The 25,264-nt window shown below is 32.2% G+C and overlaps 1 protein-coding gene across 7 annotated transcripts in view; it reads right to left on the bottom strand.

Annotated features, from left to right (window-relative positions):
• LOC106458298 (CUGBP Elav-like family member 2) overlaps window positions 1-24,103 on the bottom strand; it is a 199,517-nt gene extending 175,414 nt beyond the window's left edge. For 5 of the 7 annotated variants that reach the window (XM_013917802.2, XM_022384587.1, XM_022384598.1 and 2 more), the window contains exon 1: window positions 23,768-24,102. The gene's annotated coding sequence lies outside the window, so the exon portion shown is untranslated. Of the gene's footprint in view, window positions 1-23,767 lie in introns of all 7 variants that reach the window. The other 2 variants (XM_022384614.1, XM_022384581.1) reach the window with 2 other exon arrangements.
• Between the last annotated feature and the right edge of the window lie 1,161 nt (window positions 24,104-25,264).

The raw sequence follows: 25,264 nt of genomic DNA, 5'->3' as shown, positions 1-25,264 counted from the left end.
TCAGTTTAATAACATCATTTTGTATTGTGTAAATAACACTCAGTTTAATAACATCATTTTGTATTGTGTAAATAACACTCAGTTTAATAACATCATTTTATTATGTGTGATTTACACGCGTTTAATAACATCGTTTTGTAATATGTAACTAACACTGGTTTAATAACATCGTTTTATATTGTGTGATTAGCGCGCAGTTTAATAACATCGTTTTGTAATGTGTGACTAACACTCAGTTTAATAATGTCGTTTGGTAATGTGTGATTAACACTCAGTTTAATAACATCATTTTATTATGTGTGATTAACACGCGTTTAATAACATCGTTTTGTAATATGTAACTAACACTGGTTTAATAACATCGTTTTTTAATGTGTAACTAACACTGGTTTAATAACATCGTTTTGTAATGTGTGATTAACACTCAGTTTAAGTACTTCGTTTTGTAATGTTTTATTGACACACAGTTTAATAACATCGTTTTGTAATGTGTGATTAACACTCAGTTTAATAACATCGTTTTGTAATGTGTAACTAACACTGGTTTAATAACATCGTTTTGTAATGTGTGATTAACACTCAGTTTAAGCACTTCGTTTTGTAATGTTTTATTGACACACAGTTTAATAACATCGATTTGTAATGTGTAACTAACACTCAGTTTAATAACATCATTTTGTATTGTGTAATTAACACTCAGTTTAATAACATTATTTTGTATTGTGTGATTAGCACTCAGTTTAATAACATTATTTTGTATTGTGTGATTAACACTCAGTTTAATAAAATTGTTTTGCAATGTGTGACTAACACTCAGTTTAATAATGTTGTTTGGTAATGTGTGACTAACACTCAGTTTAATAATGTCGTTTGGTAGTGTGTGACTAACAGTCAGTATAATAACGTCGTTTTGTAATGTGTGATTAACACTCGTTTAATAACATCGTTTTGTAATGTGTAACTAACACTGGTTTAATAACATCGTTTTGTAATGTGTAATTAACACTGGTTTAATAACATCGTTTTGTAATGTGTAACTAACACTGGTTTAATAACATACACATTACAAAACGTTTGTTATACATTATAAGACGAAGTTATTGAACTGAGTGCTAATTACACAATACAAAATGATGTTATTAAACTGAGTGTTAATCACACATAATAAAATGATGTTATTAAACTGAGTGTTAATCACACATTACCAAACGACATTATTAAACTGAGTGTTAGTCACACAATACAAAATAATGTTATTAAACTGGTTGTTAATAACATATTACAAAACTATGTTATTAAACGCGTGTTAATCACACATAATAAAACGATGTTATTAAACCAGTTTAGTTACACATTACAAAACGATGTTATTAAACCAGTTTAGTTACACATTACAAAACAATGTTATTAAACCAGTGTTAGTTGTTATTAAACTGAGTGTTAGTTACACAATACAAAATGATGTTATTAAACTGAGTGTTAGTTACACAATACAAAATGATAGTGTTAGTCACACATTACAAAACGATGTTATTAAACTGCGCGCTAATCACACAATATAAAAGGATGTTATTAAACTGAGTGTTTGTTGTAAATTATAAGACGAAGTAATTGAACTGAGTGCTAATTAAACAATACAAAATGATGTTATTAAACTGAGTGTTAATCACACATTATAAAATTATGTTATTAAACTGAGTGTTAATCACACATTACCAAACGACATTATTAAACTGAGTGTTAGTCACACATTATAAAACGATGTTATTAAACTGAGTGGGTTTAATAACATCGTTTTGTAATGTGTGATTAACACTCAGTTTAATAATGTCGTTTGGTAATGTGTGATTAACACTCAGTTTAATAACATAATTTTATTATGTGTGATTAACACGCGTTTAATAACATCGTTTTGTAATATATTACTTACAACCAGTTTAATAACATCGTTTTATAATGTGTGATTAACACTCAGTTTAATAACATCGTTTTGTAATATGTAACTAACACTGGTTTAATAACATCGTTTTGTAATGTGTAACTAACACTGGTTTAATAACATCGTTTTGTAATGTGTGATTAACACTCAGTTTAAGTACTTCGTTTTGTAATGTTTTATTGACACACAGTTTAATAACATCGTTTGGTAATGTGTGTTTAACACTCGTTTAATAGCATCGTTTTGTAATGTTTTATTGGCACACAGTTTAATAACATCTTTGTGTGATGTGTGATTAGCACTCAGTTTAATGACATCGTTTTGTAATGTGTGATTAACACTCAGTTTAATAACATCGTTTTGTAATGTGTAACTAACACTGGTTTAATAACATCGTTTTGTAATGTGTAACTAACACTGGTTTAATTAGATCGTTTTGTAATGTGTAACTAACACTGGTTTAATAACATCGTTTTGTAATGTGTGATTAACACTCAGTTTAAGTACTTCGTTTTGTAATGTATGTCTAACACTCAGTTTAACAACATCGTTTGGTAATGTGTGTTTAACACTCGTTTAATAGCATCGTTTTGTAATATTTTATTGACACACAGTTTAGTAACACCATTTTGTATTGTGTAATTAACACTCAGTTTAATAACATCATTTTGTATTGTGTGATGAGCACTCAGTTTAATAACATCGTTTTGTAATGTGTGATTAACACTCAGTTTAATAACATCGTCTTGTAATGTGTGAATAACACTCAAAATAATAATAAGAGAGAAATTTATGTTAAGAGATTTAGTTTACCGTTATCAAGATTATGTATCCATATTAACAGATTTTATAAAGGTGTATATTATACTGGTCCTTTTTACTGATAAACCTACAGTTTTGGGAGGGAAAAGTGAATTGCATTAAGTATGCTAATTATTTGTCATTTTAATAGCCCTGCCTTGTAGTTCTATTTATAAGAAAGTTTACTAGGAAATTAAATTTCAATAAACATAAAGAAGATTAACAAATACTATTTTGCTCAATGCTATTAACTTTCAACCTGTTTTGAGAAAAGTTTTAATCTAAGAGATATTGTATGCTTTTCATTCTTTCTGACTGTACATGCTTCTATGTTCTCCAACCCACCATATCTTTTTTATTATCTGTTCATATCAATGCCTATATTATTAAGCTACTGCCCATTGTTTTCGTTTGAAGTTTTGGTTTAATAGATGTTTCTATGCTGTAATTAATGCCATTAATTAATGGATGTTTACTGTTTTCGGTATTTCCTTGTTGTTTTTAAAATATATGCATTTTTGTCACTAGTTGGTATGCACAGCTGTTACAAAACAATCACTAGCATTGCAATGAACATGCAAGAAATGTATGAAGTGACGAAATATTTGTCACGTAATCATAGTTATATAAAGACATCTGGTGCAGTGCAGCGAAGTAGGCCTATAATATAAAGCTTCTGTGAGTTAGCTAATGAAATTACTTGGATAGTCTTCAACATTGTTTCGTTATAAAAAAGACTAAAGATGGGTGTAAGATTTCTATAAAACATAAAAAATAGATACGGAAGTTTTAGGCTTCAGAGATTATTGTCGCGTTGTTTGTTCGTGGTAGAATGATTTCTTAGGTATCGTGATTTGGCATTATACTTGTATAAAATTAGAATTTTAATTTCGGACAAATACACTGAAAAAACGCTATCACCGTTAATTTAATCTTTGTTAATGAGTCTTTTAATCTCTCATTGCTCTGTCATTGATACCCAGAAAGTATTTTAGAAAAAAAAAAAAAGTATGCAAAGCCTTGTGGCTCGTTTATATAGTTCACCGCTGCATACTTAGCGGAGCACTAGCATGATTGGAGACGGCACCATTATGTCCCTAGGATTATGCTATCCAACCGTTGGGATTGCACATGTTACTGAAAAAGTTTATAGTTAACTCTCAAAGAAGTGAAAATGAAAAATGTGAACGTTGACAAAATTTTTAATCTTTTCTAAAGTAAATCATTTTTATTTTAAACATCCTTTAATTTAAAGAGAATGAAGAAAAGTAAAACCTTCCAAACGCACAGTAATGCATAATTCAACTTTGTAGTTATGTTCTTACTCTTAGGAAATGTTTAATAACTATGAACAACGAAAATGTAGTCACATTGTATATGTTCATTTAACAGTATTTTTTCAATACGATACGATTAATGTTCTTACTCTTAGGAAATGTTTAATAACTATGAACAACGAAAATGTAGTCACATTGTATATGTTCATTTAACAGTATTTTTTCAATACGATACGATTACGATACGTTTGCATAAAAATTTCGGTTTCATTTCCTTAGATGCCAAGGAAATTCAGAAAATTACATAGTTCCTCAAGTGAGTAATTATCAAACACATTCAACCAGAGTTTTCTGAAAATTAATCACATTAAAGAAATATTTTAATTTAACGGTTTTCGCTCAAATCCATTGTCGAAAATTGTCGGTATTTTTGAAACCAATTTTCAAGACAAGCTCCATGCAGTCTAGTTATCTTTAAACTATTATATTAACTGACAACAATTATTCCTATGGTTCTGGATATATTCATGTTTTAATGTAAATATTATAAAGAACGTATTACAAACAATGCATGTTCATTTATATATCATCAAAATTCAATTGTATTTTGTATACAGCACACAATTACTTGCTGAAATACGATGTTTTCGTAATGCAGTAAAGGTCACGTTTCAGAGCAATTCACTTCTATGAAGCCCTAGAACACCAAGCAAAACACCACTCTCGAGCAGTGCATACTGTTATAACCTTGGATGTGAGACTCAACTAAGTAGGAAATAACAAAGCACACGGCAAATTGGGAATTCATGAGTGTTTTCGGATAGCAAATTACAAGTGCATGACGCTCGTCTAAATTCATTATCATGGTCGTTACGTTCTGCTGTCTTCGAGCTTCTCCTAGGGTATCGACAGAAAATTAGTGCGCTTCTACTCCCACCTGATGCTTCGGATGAAAGGTCAAAAAACTACTCTCAAAGAACGATCTTCTCTTGCTACAAACTTTGTAATATTCACTTTAACTATAAAACTAACAGTTATTAAAATTTGATAAGATTATCAGTTTGAAAGCCAGTGATGCTTTATTTTTAGTGAAACATTTTTAACCATGTTGCTGTAGTAATGGTAGAGATTATACGAGATAGTTTAAAACTATAAGGATTAATAATCAAACTTACATCGTTCAGTACTAATTACTGTATACCCAAACAACAAAACATGGCTCATTTACGTGATAAAACCTTAGTTTGATTTGCAATAAATCTCGAGTTTGTGTACATTTACATTCGTTTAATATAAGGCACCTTAATAAAGTAGTTGAAATAAGAAATATGAAAAAAGGCTAGGAATGTATTAATATTAGCCTTCTACACATCTACTTGTAAGAGTGAATACCATAAGTAAAAAAACACATAGTTGACGACTTTAATACGAACATAACAGAAAATATCATAGAAAGATAATCATGAGTAAATTGCAAGTAGGAACAGAATATCTGTCTTTAATCATTTGAAAATGAATGAGCTTGTACACTTGGAGCATGTGATACCTATCACACTGGTTACACATAAATCCTGAAATCTTGCACAAAATATATAATTATGTGCAATATGAATGAGGCTGAGGATTCAACATCATATCGCGGTGGCATATCTTAAATCAAATATTATTGATTTACTTAAATGTGGCTTTAAAATCAAAACATTAGACTTAATTTTGTTTAGTTTGAAAAAATTTATTCTATCAAAGCATAGTGATGACGGCTAATAATTCAAATCTCAAGAAGGATGTTACGTGTTTCCTCAGTGGTTGACCTAGTGGTTAAGGCGCTCGACTCGCAATTTGAGGGTCGCGGGTTCGAATCCCTTTCACCGAACATGCTCGCCCTTTCAGCCGTGGGGATGTTATAATATGACGGTCAATCCCACTGTTCGTTGGTAAAAGAGTAGGTCAATGGTTGGTGGTAGGGAGTGTTGACTAGCTGCCTTCTCTCTAGTCTATCAGTTCTAAATTAGGAACGTCTAGAGCACATAGCTTTCGTGTAGCTTTGCGCGAAATTCAAAACAAACCACACCTCAGTGGTTGATCAAGTTGCTATGTATATCTAAGCGTTAGATAGTCTCAGTAGCTGCAACACTAGTACGCTGTACGTATGTTTATATGATGATTAGCTTTGCTATCGGAGAAAGATCTTTGTTGGTTTATTATTTTGGTGGCAAAGTGTTACATGTAACTTTTGTTGTTTATTGTTGGTTCTGATCTCAGATAATACAAACATGTTATTTCTGCTATGTTTGATTCGTTAATTATTTTGCTTAGTTTGTTTGAACTTAAGCACAATGGGCTATCTGTGCTTTGTCCACCACGGGTATCGATACTCGGTTTCTAGCGTTGCAAGTCCCCAGACATACCGCTGTGCCAGTGGGGGCTATTTTGCTTAGAATACAGATGTAGCATTTCAAATTTTCGAAATTTTACATCTTGTTTACAACATCATTATAAATAGTAGTTTGTCCTCATTACATTATATCAATGGGTTTCTATGTGTTTTGGTTAAAATATATTGCACACAAAAATACATACATACTAAGGTCTGTACGTTTAGCATAAATGTGGTTAAAAGTTGAAGTGAGACCAGGTTCTTCGAATCTTGTAGAGGGTCTTGTGTTTAATATTGTAAGTAAATATATTTCAGTGAGATTACTATGTTTATAACGAGTTGTCATTAGAGTCATGTCTTATTTGTGTTATAACTCTACATAACCCAACAGAGTCAATATTCTTGTTGGTCATAAAGGAATGAAGCTTTTATGTTCATTGTAAATAAAGACATGACAGATGATAATTTATGAAACTGCGTATTCGTTTCCAAGTCTCAGTTAAAAACTCACCATCAGATTATTTGTTTTGTCTTGATAATAGTTGAATCTCTAATGCCATATCATTACTCCAGCAGGATTTACAGGAGAAATAATTAAGTACTCTAACACTGAGGACTAAGAAGAAAATTAAAGAGATGGGAATCTGCTGGTTGATGCTGATTATTCTTCAGTTCAGCACCAAAAAATGCAAGAGATTGTCAATACACTGTTGCAGAGATCAGAGATAGTCACTCTGGAGTTGAAAGAGTGAAGTCGAAGACGGCATGAACTAACAAAAGTAACCGAATCGACCAAATGACGCTTGACAAAATCATTAGTTTCAAGGCCAACTCAAAAAGTAATGAGCTAAACAACACATTGATAATAAATGACTTTCAGGCCTATATGAAAACAAGCCATGAAGCTGCCTAGAACAAATGAAGCAGATATATTACGTTCAGTCCAAATATGGTGAAAGAAGTTAATTGTCAAAGATGTTGGTCTTAAAATTGTGTCGCCAATCTGGAAGAAGCGGAAGTCAGTTGCTAGCTAGATAGTATTGACCAGGAAGAGCCGTTGACAAATAAAATAGAGGCCTAAAAAACTGTACATTATCCCCTGAAATAGAAGCATGTTAGCTCTTTAAAAACAATTACTCACTAAAATAAAACCAAAAGAAAGATTTATTGGATTTACAACAGGGCATTCTAATTTATTAAACTTAAAGCTCTAGAATTTTCAACTAATCAGCACCTAGTTTCTTATGCAGGGGAATTGTAGTTTCTACGGTTGAATGCATATCCAGGTATGACCATAGAAAAGAGTAAATATATTTGTAAGCAAATTCATTGAAGGTATGACCAACAAAACCATGTCAAAGATGACGCATTTTAAAGTGGTCACCCAAAGATATCACATGCTGACTACAGTGATAACAGTATATCATATACAAATATAACTACGGCTGAATGGTGATATTGATATGTGAGAAACACAGATAAATACTTTCAGAGTTGAGATACTATTAAGAGAGACGATAAGCAAGACATATGTTGGAGTAATCAGTTATTAGCTCTAGCATAATGCTTGATACTTTTGTGGAATAATGAATAACAGGCTTTGGGCACACGTAAGTGCTGGCACAAGCAAGTATCACATAGTGATGGTACATTACATGTATTCTCATATTGACTTAAACTAGTAGCCCATGGTTTCCAACTGACTGCTATATTAGGCTTACTTTCAAGTCATTAATGGTGGCGATTGTAAACATATTTAAGTAGTGAAGATATCAGTGTTAATTTCTCATCTGAAAAGTCACAGAAAAAAAATATTTCGCTGTCTTGCATAACTTCAGGTACTTTACGCCAAACTACTGTTAAGTCTATGGAAACTCAGCTTTGAGTGGTAGAAAGAAACAAACTAAAGAATGATGGAGAAATCTGTGCAAATCCTAACCTAGACACACACGTGAAAATTGTAACGATCTTTATATTTATCTGATTTACAGAACCTAGAAACCAGACAAGTAAACATATAAGATCTTCAAAGTTAGCTCATACTTCTTATTTAGTCCAAGCGGAACATGTTGATAATGAAATTGATTGGTTTCTACGTCTGTTTTATTTGAGAAAATTATTGTTCAAAAAAGGCTTTAATCCTTAGGCTTTCTTTCTTAATTAAAAAATAATAATTTTTAACATAAATGGGAGAATCAGTTTACACCCTGTTTATTGTTCCCTACCTAACAATTATTAATTTGTTTACGTTATTTACTGTAATATGTGATATGACCTAGTGCAGCGTTTCTCAACCCATGAGTCATCACAATGTGTAAAATAATCTCGAATAGATTTTGGCAATATATAATAATATATTTATTTAGTAAATATTTAGTAAGCCAGATGTTTTGTTCTTTTTTTTGCACTAAAGCTATTTATTGGGTCGTGACTGACCACAACGATGTTATTACATGATTTCTGAGCCTAGGTTATTAAAGTTGTGTAGCTCTGTGTTTATTTCTAATGTGGAGAGCTGGTAATCTCTCCAAACGTTGGATACTTTATTAATAAAATTTAGTTGATAAACTCGATGAGCTCTTCGTTTCTAACTTTAAATTTAATGTTTATTGAAATCACAAATTTGCACAATACGCATGTGATTGGATAGTTTCGTCTGTTGTATATTATCCATTATAACATCGGATTTTTTCACCTGCAGCGCTGAGTATGTTAAAACCAAAAGAATTTGAATATGGAGATGAACAAATCACTTGACAAACACAGTCGATATAAAATCACAGTGGAATATCGTGTATCAGAGTTACATTTCGACATTGTTTGGAATTATGTAGGTAGTGCAATGAAAACTGATTCAGAGAATAAAATATTCCTGTAACTAGCTAGATCTCTATCCACCAAAAAGGTTTAACTGTAAATGATGTGTTTTTGATTGTTTATTATCTATATTTCAAACTTTGAAACGAAAATGTATTCCAAATGGGTATAGATTTATCAAGTTTAATCGCACAGGATCCAAGAAAGTGTAGAAAAATCATATAAATACCATAAGTATAAACTCAAGTATAATAAAAACGACATTTCTGCCTCATTTGCTGGAATAATCGAACATGTAGTGGTAACTACGAGGAACGATGTTAAATATTGACAATCAAACAAACTTATATTTCACAACTTTACTCCTTTCATTGTTGCCTGAAAAAATTCCACTGATATTAGTATAACGTTGTTGATAAAATATTTACTGAGTGATAAATTTTAGGCGTTTGGCCAAATAACTGCAATAAATATTTGTACATTTTGTCACGTGTCTATACTGACAATCTGGTGGTTTCGTATTTATTTGTATCACAAAGTTATGTCGTTTAACATTATGCTGGATTTATTAGTTTTTCTTATTACTTTTTTAAATGAATATTTCGAGTACTTCAAATACGCTAATATTAAATGATAACAAAATGATTGCTCTTATGTATAACTGAATTTCAATCATTATATTGCTTGTTCGGTTTTTTCAGAATTTTCGCCAAGCTCTATTTACTTATAGCATCTCTAATTTTGATCTGGTAATCTAGAGGGAATGTAACTACTCAACAGATCCCACTATTCCCTCTTGAGATAGTGCTGTCTGACCAATCAGTGGTATTTAACCGTAACTTTTATAAGGATATCCGCAAACCTAAAGTACAGATTATGTTTTCCATAACCACAAACCTTTGTTACCTGGGCGTGTTATTCACACATCAAGCTCGGCCTGACAATATTGAACTGTTTTGAATATTTTATATGTGTTCAAAATTTGGAAATTTCCAGCCAGTTAACAAACTATCATCAAAAATAAACATAGTTCGGAAAATCTTCAGTTTATTGATATAAAATGTTGTCTGTATCGCAGTGCACCAAAAACTTTTCCAATGTGTTGTAAAGAAACTATCAAACACACTTACAACTGGAAAAACATTCAGCCAGTTCAAAAACGATCATCAAACATATCAATCTTTTGAAGAAAAAAATATTTATATAATTCCAGCAAACATATCTATTATCTGTAAAACGTCCAATTTGTTGGCTGAACGCCAGAAAACACATCCACCCCTTGAAAACTCCCAGTCAGTTGACAGAATACATCAGATAAATTAATTTTTTGGCAAACGTTCAGACTTTTTCCAAAAAAACCATTAAACACATTCGACTTTTGGAAACTTATGTTTATTGACAAAATACTATTAAATATATAAATCGCTTAAAAAATCCCAATTTCTTGATATAGTACGTCAATGGAAATGTCAATTTTTTCTATTTTTTTTTCAATGAGGTATGAATACTACAATTAGTAGCACAAACAACCACCTGTTGGGTAACATTCTGCTAATAAAAGTAATAGCCAATTCCGTTCAAAGAGTTGGACAAACCCCTTGTAGCGGCAAATTCTGCTTGCTGACTCCTTCTGAAACTGAGGGCGAGGACCCGGGAGACCGAAGGAAATTGCACAAAATACAAAAAGTTTGAGGACCTCTGCCGTAAGAGAGTATGAATTGGCATGCACATAAGCTTCAGGCTAAAAATTCCACAAATACCCAAAAGGATTTTCAAAGAGTGTTCTATTATTAATCGGGAGCAAATTCATATGTATATATATATATATATGTGATGTTTATTTATCTTTTTCTACAGGATAAGGGCCATGAGTGGGATAATGGTTAGCGTGCTCTGACTATGAATCCGAATATTCACAGTTCGTGACACGTTGCCGCAAAAACGCTTTCCGCACTTTGGGGCTGTTTAATGTACTATAAGGGTGACTGTCAAACCCTACTATTCCGTCAGACAAGAGTAGCCTAATCGTTGGTGGTGTGTGATGTTGACTAGCTGCCTTCCCTTTAGTATATCAGCTCAAAATTAGAAACGGCTGTGCAAAGATAACCAGATGTGTAGTTTTACGCAAAAATTCTGAAACAAACTAACAGGATGAATGGTAGTCAGGCGAGCAATAATAACTATTATCAAAATTATAATTAAACACATTTAGAGTTATATCAAATTAAATGCATTTTGTGTTAAATTTAAATATATCAAATTGCCATTGAATATTTCAGATGTTCCAACATTGATGAAGCTGTAGCCAAATATTCAAAGGCCAGTTTCGTAATCATCAAGTTAATGACGTACATTTGTCTTATGATTTTAGCAGTTTTTTAATAAATTCAAAATCTTGAGGTGTAGTCTTATTATATAATAGGAATTTTCCAGTATGTGAAAAACTTTTTCTTGATAAGAATGATATGAAATTGGTCTGTTTTATATCTAAAAATAATTGTTGAATTCGTAAAATAATGGTATTAAACAGTCATTTTTATTGCGCGCCCAAAGGCCCCAAAGTACGAAGTAATTTTTTTGAATCAACAGGATGCAAACCATGAACCATTGAATTCACAGCCCAGGCACATTAAACACTAAGCTACGCCAAGTCCTATGAAATGGCTAAATCTTAGTCTAAAAATTCCACGTGTTAATAAGATCAAAACTTTGAGCAAAAGAAATACAAAACATTATAAATTGTTGTGATCTTAAATTGCGTAATTATTATGATTGAATTAAAAGTTATTAAACAAAGAAAATAAAACATATAAGAAGATAAAACGAAAATTTTTCACACAATTTACAGATATTCTTATAAGAGAAGGAGTCAGTCAAGGTGATGGGGAAAAAGTCGTTAATGACATGGCAATGAAGGAGAGTGTTTAATTTGATTTGTGGAAGAAGTCGTGAAAGCAAAGTAGGAATATAGGATGTAGGAAACACAAAGAACCTAGAAATAGCCCAGTAAACACAGTAAGTTTCACCTATAATTAGAAATATGTACTCCAATCTCTAGTGTTCTGATCAAATCTGCAGTGATTCTATTTCGTCACGTGCAAAGATTGTTATCAGGTTATGCCAAAGGCCACGAGGACTTAAACGAAGAAATAAACTAGGGTTACTAGGCGACTCAATATCAAATAAATAATTGTGGCAGTATTATAGATTAATTATTAATCGAAGTAAATTTAGATAAATAGTTTGAAACTAATTGGAATCGATTATTAAAATACAGAAATGCAAAGCATCAAATTATTATTATTTTTTAAAGTAAGGTTAAAAAAGTTGCTTTGAATTTTCGAGACTCTTCGAAAACAACCCGTATATCGGAAATGCTAGAATCATTAGGCAACATACAGTGTACACAGTCATGTAACTTAACCGAATTTTGAAACCAGTTTCTATACTTCCTAATGTAATGTCAAATATATTGAAGTGTTCAACAATTGTAAATTTTTCCATTTTTGTTCATCGTTGCTATAAATCTTGTGGTTGTTAAAAGGTTCATGCATTACAGTTTGTTTTCTATAATATGTTAGAAAGTACATATTTGAAGCTGAATACAATAACTAGTATTTATAGTGCTGCTAGTGTTGTATCTTGCGTTTTCACATAATTTCCCAGTAACTTATCTTTCAGTAAGATTGCTCATTAGATTGAAATACTGTCAGAAATTTCATTCTGATCGCTGAGAGTATTGTATTTACATCCTATATTGATTGTCCCGCCCTCGACGGCTCAGAGGTAATATTGAGAGTTTATGACGCTAAATTACTGAGTTCGATCCCAGCAACGTCAACAGCACAAACATTGTATAACTTTTGGCTAAAACAAAGAAACAATAACTATAGTTATGATTGTACACATCAGATAGCCTAATGTTGTTTTGCTCTAAAATAAACAAACAGAACGTATTTTCTTCACGTATTTAAGTTTTGTCGTATTTGGTTAGCAGCTCTTAGAATGATTGGTTAGTGTTATATGTCCCGTATGGGTTAGCGGTGAGTTTATGAACTTAAACCGCTAAAAACTGTTGTCCGATTCCCCGCTTTACGCTTACACAACCACAATGTTACATTAAACAATTATTTCATTAGAAAAATGGAAAATATTAGTATTTACAGAAAAACAAAAGACAATTTTTTATGCAGATATCTATGTGAAATAGTTTTTTATGATATGTTGTAAAATTTCAAGTCTCTCATAAAATAACTTGCAAGTTTTCGGCCATTTTTACTTCTTTCGCTATGCCGTTAATCTGAATAAATAATTTAAGATCAACGTAAAACTATTAAGAGCTATGACCAGTTTAGCTAAACCAACTATTGTCCTAGACTTTAGACTTGCAAAGTTTCAGTTAGCTAAATAAGTTCAAGAGCGTTTAGACGTTCATTATGTTGTACATGTGTGAAAGGGGATGAAACTCGCGTAGTACAAAGAAGGATTTTTGTAAGGAAGTCTGTGCTGCTTATGTCACTGATTATATTTAGGATATAGATGACTTCTTTGGCATATGTATACATTTAGTTTTCCTTATCAGTTCTCTTCCTCTTAAGTCAAAGAATTCTAATACTTCCTTGTATTTCATGTTTAATTAGCTAAATACTCGGTTCCCTATGAGTCAGTAGTTTTCTGATCTACATGCTGCATTCCTGCGTACTTTACTTCAAGATTCTAATATAACAGCAACAATAAGTTCATACCGCTTATGATTAAACTAAACAGGTAAATAATTTAAAAAAAAACTGTTAACATTTCCACGTGAAAATATGAATATTACAAAATTGCGAGCATCACTGATTCTATTTTAGAATATTCAAATCCTTGCAATTTATATTCATCTTGTTGATAGGACCAAAGTTTTCCTGGAACCAACTTTGAAAAATATGTGTGTGCGATACTGATTTTTACGTGTTTTTTGTTGTTTTTTTGCTACAATAGAAATGAATATCTTAAATCTCACGTTGTTTTTTTTGTTTTTTTTCAAATCAATATGAAAGCTCGTTTTACTTAAAAAGATAAAAAAAATGTCATCGAATGAAAATAAATCTAAGAGTCTTGGATAAATCTAATTTCGAAAAAACGTTTATAAACAGGGAACAAAAAAGCTTTAGGCATTTTTTTTAAGTAGCAAAACGCCTTCGGTGCTGAAGCTACGTTACAGTAAATTCTCATCATAGAGCAACTCTTTCGGAACTATTCTCAGGAAGATAAGTCACCAAATAAACTTTTACTTTTCAACAATATCTTTCTGTTACAAATCTGGAAAAAAGGGAAAAATTAAAGGAAAAGTATCCACAGAAAAACGTATACGGGAAATTAAGTAAATTTTACAAACAAAGATAAGAAGAAGAAGATAAAAACAACAACAACAACAAAAGATTTAAAAACTGTATATTAGCAGTTTCTTTTTTATCCACAAATTTGTTGGAGAAGATGATAAGAACCCAGTTCAATTAACAGACTAGAAACTATGAATAAAGAGAAAGATTTTTGGAAGGAAGTCTGTGCTGCTTGTGTCATGTTATACACCAAAATTTTAATTGACATTTAATAGAGTAGAACTCTATACCCTATTTTTGAGTTAAAATTTGCTACAGCTACTTGTGACTTTGAAGAGAGAAAAACACAAAAGTTGTCAACAATTAATGATGTATTTATATTTTTTCTAAGGGTTTTCACTTATATCTACCCTACCATAATAAAAATTAAAATAAACTTGTAATTAATACAACAAGAAACTAATTAAGAAATTTATCCACAGGCTTAAAGAGTCACCTATTCACTAAAACTAATCAAATCAGGAAAATTATTAATTTTAATCAAAACTTAAATTCATAAAATATGACCATTCTTCTAATGAACATAGTTAATTTGCATAATTGAAAACGTACTATCCATAATCAATATATGGTAAATAGCAAATAAAAAAGATATTTATGCTAATACTTTAGGAGGCTCACGCACATTTGCTTTTTTCTGTTGATGGAAAATGAAACATTTAGAAGTTAGCAACATATTTTTTCGTGGATTAGCAGCTGTTGCTGATTAATAGAGGTACTAATATAACGATTAATACTTGGTTGTAGAAGAATTAAGTTATCATATGTTTAATGTAATAAATTATGCATTTGGTTATTACTTTACAAGTATAATATAATCAATCAATAATAAATTATAATAATGAGTTTTTGAATGTGGTTTTTGCTGGTAGAAACCACAAGATAAATTTTACTTTAATAAACATTATGGGATTAAGCGAGAAATATGCGAAATAAAAAAATTCTATACTTTAGTATTCGAATTCAATAAAAAGTAAATCAGGGCTATTAAACTAATTTCTGATTATCATTAAGTTTTCATTGAATAAACTAGAATTTCAAATAGCTTTTCTATTTCTATTGTTGTTGTTTTTTCACATATTTTTGGAACGGTAAATCTGAGGTCTTATAAAGCTAAAAATTGGGTTTCGATACCCACAGTAGGCAGACCGCAGATAATCCATTGTGTAGCTTTGTGTTTAACAACAAACACTTACGTTTATACGTTAATGCTGAAAAGTTTGTATATTTGCAATCCAACAATACATCAAATATTATTTAGATTTATGTAAACAGCTTTAAATATACTCCCCGTAACCGCTCCCCCCCAAAAAGTCATCGTTCTTTATTGTTATCCACTGAACACGTACTTGCTTTTGGATTTATTATCCAATTCGTGAACATTTTATGAGATATTTTTCTCCCACTTTAACGGTAAAATGATGTTTATAGAAATATTATCATTAGCCTATTTCTCAAATATATCTCATATGTATAATATTAATTCTCACTGAACGTAAATGTACATGATGTATTACACGCTACAGAATAATTGCAACAGAAACATATTATGACGTCATGTCTTAAAAATGGTAACCATCAGACTCCGATCTGAAAGTTTTGATATCTAAATAATCTAAGTAAATTTTAATATGTATATATTACTTTTCGATAAAATTCTGCAGTGATTCTGGTAATGTTCATTACCTTCATTATCTATACAAATATAAATATTTCATATGTGTTCTCTTATTGAAAAAAACGCACAAAATACACTCACTTTGTACAATTCTGTTATTTATGGACAACTTCAAAAGTTGTGGAACTGATATACACACAGCTTTATTTTTCTGTTCAAATTCCGTAGTACGTTTAAAAATTTCGTTTTATCTTTATCTATATACTCTACTTAACACACGTTTGTTCTGAATTGCACCCTAACCGTGTCTACATAAAATACACCGTGCTTTAAATGCACTTTTCAACGCCCTAAAGATGGTAGCTCAGCAGGTGATATTATGCTTGCTTTGAAAAGCACGTGCTTCAGTAATTACCGTCTAAAAGGCTGAAATTTTAAATGTGTACCTGTTAAAACTTGTTTGTAAATGAGCGATCGTTAAATGGAACGCACGCAATAAGTACGTATGTATGTAACGCTCTCTTGTCGCTCTTCAAATATTTTGTTATTTATAAATTCTTAACAAATTAAAGGTGGTACAGTTGTTTTAATTTGCACACTTTTTTTAAAAAAAATGAAAACGTTAAAAATTGAAAAAGCACTGAACAATGAATTTCAAATTTTTCAAAGATTAAAAATTTTTTAGCAACAAGTTTCATATTTTCTGTTGTGTTTACAGCAAGTCAGATGCAATTTTGGTTATGTGTGAAATCCGGGTGTGCCTGAAATTTCCAGGAGATCCACACTTTAAATATGAAATAGATCAAAAACTAGTGTTCATGAGTTTATTTTTGTTACCTTTTAAGAAAATATGCCAAAACTAAATTGCCGTTAACCCTGTAGATATACACGATCAAATATTTTAACATTTAGACAAGTTAAATATTATGTTTAAATAACAGATAAAGTGTCATTGATGTTCTACATTTCCTTACGAGCCTTCTAACGGCTGTTTCTGCATGATGTTATGTCTATTCATCTTAAACCTGTAACTGATTCCAGCTTCATGCTGTGATTGGATATGTCATAATTGCCTCCCCTACATCCCCAGTGACTTACGGTAAGTCTGGTGGCTTGTAACGCTAAAAAGCAGGTTTCAATACCCGTTGTAGACACAGCACCGATAGCCCATTTTGTAGCTTTAAATGCTTAACAGCAAACAAAGTAAAAAATATCATACAGGTTGACTATCACTAATCCGGCATCATCGGGACCTGGAGGGTGCCGGATTAGCCATTTTGCCGGATTAGCCATCTATTAGGTTAGAATACACCAAACCCACTAGCTAACCACCTCATCTTAAAATTAAAATATCCCATAAAACAGTACAAGTTGATTAATAAAGAAAAGATAATTATCAAATAAATTCAAGTGAAAAATGTAATGAAATACAGGCACAGGTACACTAGAAATTAATTCTTTCAAGCGAGACTAAAGTATTTACCTAATAGCGCGTATCTTGCTTTACTGTATTTGAAATTGTTCTAGCCGAAATTAGTGCCGGATTACTGATTGCCGGACTAGTAATGGTCAACCTGTATCTGAATTACTACATTATTATACGTTTATAAGTCAAAACCATAAATTCTAGAAGATCTCTTAAATGCTTGCCCCCCCAGTAGCACAGCGGTATGTCTGCGGACTTACAACGCTAGAAACCGGGTTTCGATAACCGTGGTGGGCAGAGCACAGATAGCCCATTGTGTAGCTTTATGCATAAATTCAAACAAAAAAAAATAAATAAATGCTCGTACACAAAAGAATATATGCATAAAGCACACATAACGAATGGACTATTTGTGTTGTTCTTAATATGTGTTGTACCCTATAAACCCTAAGACGTACCGCTGAGCCAGTGTGGAATGAGGTGTCTTCTATAATGAAGACAGCACAATGAAAGTCTAAACCAGCTATCATAATTTCTTTTCTGGAGGACTGAAACAATATATACAAAATTAAAAAAATCATCTCGAAAATCTACAGTGGTTGCCTTTAGTGTCACAGCGGTATGATCGAGGGCTTATACGCTCAAAAAACATGGTTGGATACCTGCGGCAAGCAGAGCAAAAATAACCCATTTGTGTAGCTTTGCGCCAATTAACAAAAACAATGCTGTCGATTTCTACAATATATAAGATAACTATTTTCCTTGCAAAAACTGAAGCTCCTACTTAAGGTTGTTTCAGTTGCCTGAAAACAGGAAAGCTCAGTCAAAACAGAAAGCAATAGGCCGTTTAAAAATGTCTTTTGTAGTTTCTGCTGAAACTGAAGCATCTCCACATGCATGTGTATCCTATAAACGATTCATAATTTAAAACATATTCTCAAGAAATGTACATCAAAATTATTGATGCAAGAACGCTTACAAGGTATTGCAATGCAATGCTTTTTTACAATAACGCCAAAGGAAAAAAACAGAGTAATTAGTGTTCAAAATATTTAGGTTCTGCCATAATAATGTATTACACATTAATCAAAACAAAAGAACATTGCGACAAAATTCCTGTGTAGGTGCAAAATCTTCTGATTTTCAGTCATAAATACAACATGTGATTTAACAGGGAAGAGGTACTTGAAAAAAGAATTTTAATCCATCATTAAATTTAAATTAAACATACATTTGTATAATATATATTTTCTGTTCATGTACAAAAAAAAAAAAAGATCACGTGATATATAACGTGATTACTTCAGCCCTATGAGTGCACAAATGCAAAGAAAGATATTATGGTTAGTTTACAATAATATGGGTACGAGCAAAGTTTACTCTGACTTTCAAAAAACTGAGAAGAACTTGCCCAACTGAATAGAACGTAATTATGAAAGACCATTTCTTGGACTGTCTTCTCAAAGATACCCATGTTTGCAGTGAAAAATCAAAGATGAATTTGTCTTCCACTAGGAAAATCTGTGAGTGATTGATGCAAAAACAATGATTGGACATGTTTGTAAAGTGCAAACGACATCATACTGGATCTTAATTGAAGTTCAGCGGTGATCAAAAATCTACAAAGATACCATGTAGAGAGCATTTCAGAAAATGGCATACGTGACTCAATGATGAGTTGAAAAATAGAAGCTGATCTGAGGCACAAATAAGAAAGTGAGAACTCGTTGGTGCTTAAAGCACAAACTGTCGAGATTGAGTGACTGAAAATGTATGGTTATATTAAAATGATTCTGAATATGCAATTCAACAAATCTCGTGAAACCGCGGCCGATATAAAGTCGCTGCGATACGGCATATATCATATATGTGCATTTTGACGTTGTTTTGAGCTTCATAGTCATTGTTATGCTACCTAATATTTATTACCTTTGGGAAGGTTATGTTTCCGACGTACAGTATCCATACACTCGGATAATAAACATGTGTTCAGGGAAGGGATTTAGAACTTCCATGACAGGGATATCCCTTGTATTTAATGGCATTGGGAAGTAAAGGAATGTGGATCAATTTAGAGAACCATCAAAACATAGACCTACAACAAGTTGTACCCCAACCATGTTAAGCAAAGTTTTATAGCGGGTATCCTAGGCAAAAGTGTCAACATAATATAAAAGAATCTCCTTCAGTAGACGAGGTCAACAGGATAAAGGTCCTCCAAGATAAGACTTTCTGTGATACCTCTCATTCAATCTTCGAATATCTCAAGTAGCTGGACAATGAAACTGGTATTCCTTTTGTTCCATATAAAGGCTTGACTATCAAGGCACTGAACTTCTATGAGATTGAACTGTTGAAATGAGTACTGGGAAACAGTCATCCTCGTACAATATATGGATCATGAAACGCATGCAAGGTGTGCTTTGGACACGACAGCCTTACGACAGACCCATCTGTAATTGAAACTACATTGCAGGGCTATTGTTACAGTACACGGTAGTCATGTAAAGCATGACTAGACGTGACGACATCGTGGACTGTTAAGACGTGGTGAAACTCTAAAATGATTTTCGTATAATGTACTCAACCTATGTATATTCTTTTGAATCATGTTTCACCCTTTATCTCTGAGAACAGTAGATACAAAATACCGAAGAAACAATATGAGGCACTTGGTCCTGTGTTTGTTGTTTCGAGAGTGTAACTTTCTTGATTGAGTCTAATGATGTATGAAACATTTTGTGACAGGGCTTGAATCCTTTGATTTCTTTAGAAGAGCGAATGATATTCAAAGGTACCTGAGCGTTGTTACCAATTATTTCCATCCATATTGCTACACTTCTACCATTGTTTTTCCATAACGATATTGCAAGGAGTCATTAGAGCTGTATTATCCAAAATTGGCTAACACAATCACCGGATCATACTTTAACTGAACATCTTTGAAGGTCGCATTCGCCACTATAATTCTCTATCAGCATCTACGAACCACGTGCTGACCATACTCCTCGTCAATTAAGCTACAATCAAATAACCCCTTTGAACTTCAGTTTCATAAGGCATGTATGGGATGCTCTTGAGAGATGCGCAACATTCTACTAAGCGACCAAGACACCAAAATTTTTTGAAAGTAGGAGGAGTATGACGATGATCCAAAGCTTTATCTACGCTCTGATTTTAAGCATGCAACACTGTTGCTACTCCATACTGGAGTGAAGTGTCATGATAAGTAGAGATTTGAAAACCACAATTACGAAGTGTTTATTTACGAGGGCAAACTGAATGACCAATCATTTGCATTTTAAATCACATAATTGGTCATCAGATACATAATTTGCATACAACGTAACTAAGATGTAATTGATATCATTTTATAACAGTTGTTTAGCATTGTACTACCCATAGTATTACAAATTACAATTATTCTTTAATTGTTTTGAGCAGTATTCCTTTAATATCCTTATTCCTATTCTGCTCTGAGATGAAGGGTTATATGAAAACAAAATATAGTGTATGAAAAGGTATATAGCTGGATAATTTATCAATGTTCATCTCTAAAACTGAATTATCACTTGCTGGGATCAATCTCGTCACGATTTCTCTTAACTAGCAATATAACTACGTTAGTGGCTTTTGTTCGAAAACTATTTAAGTTCAAAATATTACGTTAACCATCGTATGATTTATGAGAACAATAATATTTGTTCTATTACTGTTTAACCAAATAGCAACCACGCTTTGGAAGTAGCATACGGCTTTTCAATGTATAAAATGTTTTCATTCGAATCTTTAATATTAATATTTCTTTGCTATTATGTTGCGCACTGAAGAGAAAATACGAGTTATAATTATTAAACTGTTTGTTTTTGTTGGATTTTGCGAAGAGGTACTTAAGAAATATCTACACTAGCCATCCCTCATAGAAGTGATAGATTAGAGCTAAGCCAGGTAATCAACATCACACAACGTCAACTACTCTAATTGAATAGTCACATTATAACTCCCCCCACGGTTGAAAGGGTATGTTTAGTGATGGAATTCAATCCTACGACCCGTAGATTGCGAGTCTAAAACCCCTAACTGCCACCGGGCTATGCCAGGTCTTGTTTAAGCACTTAAAATATGAAAAGCCACAACTATCTTGAAAGTGAAATTGAACCTCTGTAATATGAAACATAATTGATCGTGTTGGTTAACCCAAATTTCGTACCATGAACAATTGAAAACTATAGTTTCAAGATATATTACTACATAAGTTAATCTTACACGAAACTTTCTTACATAGAAAGAATAAATTGATATAATACCGTCATTCATACCGAATGACGTTTCTTATGATCGACCTAAAATGATGTATTTTCAATACTGATGTTTTCAGCCTGTCATTTGTAATTCAATACGAGCAAACATGTTATATATTACAGTTTGTACTACTAAAGGAGGAAGAAGACTCAAGCTCTGAAACTGCTAAAGAGCTTAAAAAAAACGTAGAAAGAACATAGAAAGATACGTTCATGAAGGCGTTCAATGCGAAACTGTCTACCCACCTAAAGATATACAATGCTATCTCTATCATCGGCCTCATTGGATTGATAAGGACTGAATGATAAGGTGCAAACCCACACATTTTGAAGTGGTATTAGTATGGAATTTGTTATTTAATATTGGCAGATATGTTTCCTATTACATCATGTTTTAATACATGTAGAAGGGAATCAAATTTGCTAATCTATTTGAAAAAAAAAGACACCACTAAAAACTCTCTTGCTTATGATAGAGTAAAAAGATAAGAACGTTCGTAAATTCTGTGTCATTTTGTTTCTCACATGCACCTAAAGACGTATGAAGCTAGTTTTGGAAAACGTGATTTTCAATTATATATTAATCTAGCCTTATAAAAGCCGGAATACCTCGGAACCAGAGTAATACCATCCCAAATTAAATATTTTACTTTAAATGTACTACCGTTCAACCTGCAATATTCTATCATACAGCATTGGGTAACAATGATATCATGTAGCACACGTTTTCAGCTGGAGGTTCACAAGGAGCTTTGGAAAGGCGCTTAACAACCTAGTATTTCTTATGTAGGATTTACAATCTATGGTCTAGTCTTACATGGTTTCACTAGATCTACACTGAGTTGATTTCTTTACATACAGAGACAGAGATTGGTATCGCGCTGGGCTGGGGGTCCATAGAAGGTTGAGAACCACATTAAGTCTACGTAACAGTTTAAAATATGATATTTGCTATCGACCATGAGATATGCTACTAGTTAAAATTAGATCTGATACATCTGACATTAGATATAATACCAGCAGACAACAGTCAGAATTATATACTACTTCAAATATGCTATCAATCAATTTCAATCATATTATACCATGCTACATCAGATGTGTGCTGTCTTTCAATATAGAAAACGATACAATTTAATTCCAGATATTCTGTTATCCAACCTTAGATGTATTAGTATTGAACGTTATTATCCAATACTGGGCATGCTGCTATCAGATGTGTGCTGTCTTTCAATATAAAAAACGATACAATTTAATTCCAGATATTCTGTTATCCAACCTTAGATGTATTAGTATTGAACGTTATTATCCAATACTGGGCATGCTGCTATCAGATGTGTGCTGTCTTTCAATATAAAAAACGATACCATTGAATACCAGATATTCTGTTATCCAACCTTAGATGTATTAGTATTGAACGTTATTATCCAATACTGGGCATGCTGCTATCAGACATTAAATTTACTACCATTTAACAATAGAAATGAAAACCTATTTATGATTAGGTTATACTTTAAGAACTTAGAAAAAAAAAGGAAGGAATGAAAACGAGATAAACAAACCTGATAAATTATGTATAAATCAGTGTAAGAGCAACAGAATCTAAACTTAACATAGACTGTAAAACAGCCAAGGAGTTATAGAACATTAATTGAGTCTTAAACATGCTATGCACCATTTCAACAGGTTCAGAAGGGAAGAAAAGGTGAAAACCGCCCGTATATTTAAAATCACTATTTCCGTAAACATTCCATTATATCACAATGACTATATCAAATAATCAGATAGGAGTTGTAATGTTTTATTACAAACAAATTGATGGTTTACCTTAGGCGTCGAACGCTATCAGGTAGCCAGTTATCTCCAACAGAAACTTTTTCTGATCCAAGACACACAAAGTGTCGATCACTTGGTGTCAACTTGTAGCGATCCTTATTTCTACACTATACTGTATAATAAATAGCTACTTGAAACTATGGAAAGGAACGTTTGAGGCGCTAGAAGTATGAGGTAAGTGAATCACTTTTGAGTTCAGCCGTGTTTGAGCGCCGACCCTGTCTCTTTGTTGATCTCTGGAGCTAGTCACAGCCTTTTGATTTCCAAATCCAGTCAACGTGTCGTTGTCTGGCACGCGCTTAGGCGTGTTGAGTATGAGAAGCGCGTGCCTGGTTACGCCACAGGCATCACGGGTGTGCCTATTTCCCCAGGGTTAGGAAAGTAAAGAAGAGAATAGTGATGTGCTGTGCTGCGAAACCGACAGCCACCAATGGTTAACTGTTAAAACTGATAAGTAGTTTCACTTTGTTTACTTGCAATGATTCATTAAAAAAATGCCGATATAATACGGAAATCTGTTTGGTTCAGTATATTAGCAGTAGATACAATAAACTTTTTTTTTTTTTTACTATGATAATACAAGAAGAAACAATTCTGCAAAACAAAACATTTATTCTGATTTTTTTTACTGTAACTGTTATTTCGACTCATAATTAACAAAACAATAGTGTGCAATAACGATTTCAAGTGAAGAAAAGGTTGAAGACGGATTTCTTATTTTGTAAAAAATGACATATAAAATTTGTAGTTTATTATATTTCCATTCTCCATAAACATACCCAAGAATTTTCAGGATTAGATCCAAAGTATCCAGGAATCCTTTACCTTGCTGGGTGCCAGGTGTCTGGGATGGTCTTCCTTCAGCGAGCACAGCACCTAAACGTTTACCTGTGTATTTCCCTGATTCAGATATTTATTTTTCAATATAAGTATAATAAAATGTCAGAACAAATTTTGTTTTTATCTGTAATGAATGAGGGTGTCTGTAATGACCACAGTGATATCTTTTTACTTTGAATAAGGAGACGACAATATATTTTTCAGTATGCTGTGGAAAAATGTCCAAGTTCCTTAGTTTTAATTAAGATTTTACACTAGAGTGTTCTAAGTTATGTGTCAGCAGTATAATATATGATGCTTCTCATTGTCTGCTAATTTTTAAAGGTTCCCGATTTATTCAGAAGTTCGAAGGTTTTATTTGTAAATGCAGAACACAATTCTATCTTTAGGAACTAAAATGATACCTTTATTGTCCATAGAATCGAAAAATTATATAGAAAATAAACTTGAAGTCGTTCTTCTGCACATACAAATATTTATTCAACCAAAAATGCTTTATTTATTTAATTTTATACACCAAAATTTAAAAAAAAAATCTAAATTTTTGCGTGTTTCAAAGGAAAACATTAGTGATCGAGAATTTCCTGAATTTTTTCTCAGCATAATAAAGAACTCATAGCCTTCTGCCCCCCCCAGTGGCACAGCGGT

The sequence above is a fragment of the Limulus polyphemus genome, unplaced genomic scaffold, assembly GCF_000517525.1.
Source record: "Limulus polyphemus unplaced genomic scaffold, Limulus_polyphemus-2.1.2 Scaffold21, whole genome shotgun sequence".
NCBI classification, from domain to species: Eukaryota; Metazoa; Arthropoda; class Merostomata; order Xiphosura; family Limulidae; genus Limulus; species Limulus polyphemus.
This window is presented reverse-complemented; position numbering and strand designations above follow the sequence as displayed.